This window comes from Aegilops tauschii, chromosome 4 (genome assembly GCF_002575655.3).
Source record: "Aegilops tauschii subsp. strangulata cultivar AL8/78 chromosome 4, Aet v6.0, whole genome shotgun sequence".
In the NCBI taxonomy this organism is placed as follows: Eukaryota; Viridiplantae; Streptophyta; class Magnoliopsida; order Poales; family Poaceae; genus Aegilops; species Aegilops tauschii.
The window spans coordinates 321,528,004-321,533,425 of record NC_053038.3 but is presented as its reverse complement, the minus strand read 5'-3'; positions in this window follow the sequence as shown (position 1 = coordinate 321,533,425).

The window sequence follows — 5,422 nt, the reverse complement described above, 5'->3', positions numbered from 1 at the left end:
CCCAGGGGGGCAGGCGTGCCTCCCTGCCTCGTGGCCAGCTCGAAGCTTCCCTGACATCTACTCCAAGTCTCCTGGATTGCTTCCGTTCCAAAAATAACTCTCCCGAAGGTTTCATTCTGTTTGGACTCCGTTTGATATTCCTTTTCTGCGAAACACTGAAATAGGCAAGAAAACAGCAATTTGGGCTGGACCTCCGGTTAATAGGTTAGTCCCAAAAATAATATAAAAGTGTATAATAAAGCCCATTAAATATCCAAAACAGAATATAATATAGCATGAATACTTCATAAATTATAGATACGTTGGAGACGTATCAGCATCCACAAGCTTAATTCCTGCTCGTCCTCGAGTAGGTAAATGATAAAAGAAATAATTTATGAAGTGTGAATGCTAGAAGGTGCACAAGTTTGATCAATGATAATTTCAATCACCTTTTCTAGCATCATTATATATCATAACAGTAGCTCATCTCATACAGCTTCTCATGATCAAGTAACAAGCTATTCACATGTTAAAGTATAGATCATAAACCTTCTTGAAAACTAACAAACCGTGTTATTAGTCATCAAACAATTACAATTCATCTTATTTTCAGGAAGAGTCTATGTCAGAGCTTTGATTTAGCAAACTCCACATACTCAACTATCATTTAGTCTTTCACAATTGCTAACACTCACGCGATATTTATGGGTTCAAAGTTTTAATCAGACACGGAGAAAGATAGGGGCTTATAGGTTCGCCTCCCAACCTTTTACCTCAAGGGTAATGTCAACAATAATAGTTCATGATGCCTTACATCCAATTGGATATATATATATCAGGATCTTTCCAACACAATGTGCTTGCCAAAGGATAAAATGTAAAAAGGAAAGGTGAAGATCACCATGACTCTGGCATAAGGTAAAAGACAAGAATAAAAGATAGGCCCTTCGCAGAGGGAAGCAGAGGTTGCCATGCGCTTTTATAGTTGGATGCACAAAATCTTAATGCGAGGGAACGTCACTTTATATTGCCACTTGTGATAGGGACCTTTATTATGCAGTCCGTTGCTTTTATTGCTTCCGTATCACAAGATCGTATAAAGCTTATTTTCTTCATACTAAAAGATCATACATATTTAGAGAGCAATTTTTATTGCATGCACCGATGACAACTTACTTGAAGGATCTTACTCAATCCATAGGTAGGTATGGTGGACTCTCATGGCAATACTGGTTTAAAGGATGTTTGGAATCACAAGTAGTATCTCTACTTGGTGCAAAGAATTGGCTAGCATGAGGGGGAAAGGCAATCTCAACGTGTTGGGCGATCCATGACAATATACTTTATTTTGGAAATAAGAAAACATAACCCATTACGTTGTCTTCCTTGTCCAACATCAACCTTTTAGCATGTCATATTTTAATGAGTGCTCACAATTATAAAAGATGTCCAAGATAGTATTTATATGTGAAATCTCTCTTCCTTCAATATTCTTTCATGAATTGTTCAAGTGACCAAAACAATGTTTGCTAACCTTCAATAAATTTATCACCTCTACTTCTTATATGTAATGTCATTACTCCCCATGGGATAAGCATATAATACATATATAATTTCAGATTTATGATATTCAAATCATTCAACTATTTACTCATAGGATATAAGTGAAGCACACGAGTAAATGACAAACTACTCCAAAAAGATGTAAGTGAAGATCAATGAGTAGTTACATAATTATGTAGCTATGTGAAGACTCTCCCATTTAATAATTTCAGATCTTGATATTTTATTCAAACAACAAGCAAAACAAAATAAAATGACATCTAAGAATAGCAAACATCATGTGAAGAAGCAAAAACTTAGGATCAACCGATACTAACCGATAGTTGTCGAAGAAGAAAGGTGGGATGCCAACCGGGGCATCCCCAAGCTTAGACGCTTGAGACTTCTTGAAATATTATCTTGGGATGCCTTGGGCATCCCCAAGCTTGAGCTTTTGTGTCTCCTTAATTCCTCCCATATCACGGTCTCCCTAAATCTCAAAAGCTTCATCCACACAAAACTCAACAAGGACTCGTGAGATAAGTTAGTATAAACCAATGCAAAAACCTTATCATACTCTACTGTAGGAAATCACTAAAGTTATTATTCAACATTGCATACTAAATGCCTCTGCATATTCAATAGTCCTATCCTCAAATAGAATCATTAAATAAGCAAACATATGCAAACAATGCAAACATAACAGCAATCTGCCTAAACAGGACAGTCTGTAAAGAATGCAGCAAGATCCATACTTCCCTAGCTCCAAAAATTATGAAGGAAAATTCCCACTGTAGTACATTTATCATAGCTTATTATGCAAAAGGTTTCAACATTTTATCACATTCTAACTTTTCTAGGGAATTTTTGCAACAAAAGGTTTCAACATTTTATCACATTCTGACTTTTCTAGGGAATTTTTGCAACAGCGGTAAACTTTCTGTTTTCAAACAGCAACATGTAGATTTGTAAAATAAGCATAGTAAAGGCTATCAATGCCACTTTTATTGAAATAAAAGATGCAAAACATTGTTATAGATAACAGCAAGCAAATCCTAACAAAATAAATTGACACTCCAAGCAAAACACATATTATGTGGTGAATAAAAATATAGCTCCAAGTAAAGTTACCGATGAACGAAGACGAAAGAGGGGATGCCTTCCGGGGCATCCCCAAGCTTAGGCTCTTGGTTGTCCTTGAATATTTCCTTGGGGTGCCTTGGGCATCCCCAAGCTTAGGCTCTTGCCACTCCTTATTCCATATTCCATCGAATCTTTACCCAAAACTTGAAAACTTCACAACACAAAACTTAACAGAAAACTCGTAAGCTCCATTAGTATAAGAAAATAAAACCACCACTTAGGTACTGTTGTGAACTCATTATTTATGTATATTGGTGTAATATCTACTGTATTCCAACTTCTCTATGAATCATACCCTCCGATACTACTGATAGATTCATCAAAATAAGCAAACAACACATAGAAAACAGAATCTGTCAAAAACAGAACAGTCTGTAGTAATCTGTATCAAACCTATACTTCTGGAACTAAAAAAATTCTGAAATAAATTGGTGGACCTGAGGAATTTGTCTAGTAATCATCTTCAAAAATAATCAACTAAATAGCACTCTCCAGTAAAGAGTTTTAGCTAATCTCGTGAGCGCTAAAGTTTCTGTTTTTTACAGCAAGATCATAAAGACTTCACCCAAGTCTTCCCAAAGGTTCTACTTGGCACAAACACTAATTAAAACATAAAACGACATCTAACCAGAGGCTAGATAGATTATTTATTCCTAAACAGACCCAAAAATCAAAGAACTAAAATAAAATTGGGTTGCCTCCCAACAAGCGCTAACGTTTAACGCCCCTAGCTAGGCATGATGATTTCAATGATGCTCACCTAAAAGATAAGAATTGGAACATAAAGAGAGCATCATGAAGAATATGACTAGCACATTTAAGTCTAACCACTTCCTATGCATAGGGATTTTGTGAGCAAACAACTTATGGGAACAATAATCAACTAGCATAGGAAGGCAAAACAAGCATAACTTCAAGATTTTAAGCACATAGAGAGGAAACTTGATATTATTGCAATTCCTACAAGCATATATTCCTACCTCATAATAATTTTTAGTAGCATCATGAATGAATTCAACAATATAACCATCACATAAATCATTCCTTTCATGACCCACAAGCATAGAAAATTTATTACTCTCCACGTAAGCAAAATTCTTCTCATTCGGAATAGTGGGAGCAAATTCAAGAAAATAACTATCATGGGATTGAAAACTGAAATCAAGATGACAAGTTTCATGGTTATCATTATCCTTTATAGCATACGTGTCATCACAATAATCATCATAGATAGGAGGCATGCTTTCATCATAATAAATTTGCACATCAAAACTTGGGGGACTAAAAATATCATCTTCATCAAACATAGCATCCCCAAGCTTGTGACTTTGCATATCATTAGCATCATGGGTATTCAAAGAATTCATACTAACAACATTGCAATCATGCTCATCATTCACATATTTTATGCCAAACATTCTATGTAATTCTTCTTCTAGTACTTGAGCACAATTTTCCTTTCCATCATTTCCACAAAAGACATTAAAAAGATGAAGCATATGAGGTAACCTTAATTCCATTTTTTGTAGTTTTCTTTTATAAACTAAACTAGTGATAAAACAAGAAACTAAAAGATTCGATTGCAGGATCTAAAGATATACCTTCAAGCACTCACCTCCCCGGCAACGGCGCCAGAAAAGAGCTTGATGTCTACTACGCAACCTTCTTCTTGTAGATGTTGTTGGGCCTCCAAGTGCAGAGGTTTGTAGGACAGTAGCAAATTTCCCTCAAGTGGATGACCTAAGGTTTATCAATCCGTGGGAGGCGTAGGTTGAAGATGGTCTCTCTCAAACAACCCTGCAACCAAATAACAAAGAGTCTCTTCTGTCCCCCAACACACCCAATACAATGGTAAATTGTATAGGTGCACTAGTTCGGCGAAGAGATGGTGATACAAGTGCAATATGGATGATAGATATAGGTTTTTGTAATCTGAAAATATAAAAACAGCAAGGTAACTAATGATAAAAGTGAGCACAAACGGTATTGCAATGCGTTGAAACAAGACCTAGGGTTCATACTTTCACTAGTGCAAGTTCTCTCAACAATAATAACATAATTGGATCATATAACTATCCCTCAACATGCAACAAAGAGTCACTCCAAAGTCACTAGTAGCGGAGAACAAACGAAGAGATTATGGTAGTGTACGAAACCATCTCAAAGTTATTCTTTCAGATCGATCTATTCAAGAGTTCATACTAGAATAACACCTTAAGACACAAATCAACCAAAACCCTAATGTCACCTAGATACTCCAATGTCACCTCGAGTATCCGTGGGTATGATTATACGATATGCATCACACAATCTCAGATTCATCTATTCAACCAACACATAGAACTTCAAAGAGTGCCCCAAAGTTTCTACCGGAGAGTCAAGACGAAAACGTGTGCCAAACCCTATGCATAAGTTCACGAGCGGAACCCGCAAGTTGATCACCAAAACATGCATCAAGTGAATCACGTGATATCCCATTGTCACCACAGATACACACATGCAAGACATACATCAAGTGTTCTCAAATCCTTAAAGACTCAATCCAATAAGATAACTTCAAAGGGAAAACTCAATCCATTACAAGAGAGTAGAGGGGGAGAAACATCATAAGATACAACTATAATAGCAAAGCTAGCGGTACATCAAGATCGTACCATCTCAAGAACACGAGAGAGAGAGAGAGAGATCAAACACATAGCTACTGGTACATACCCTCAGCCCCGAGGGTGAACTACTCCCTCCTCGTCATGGAGAG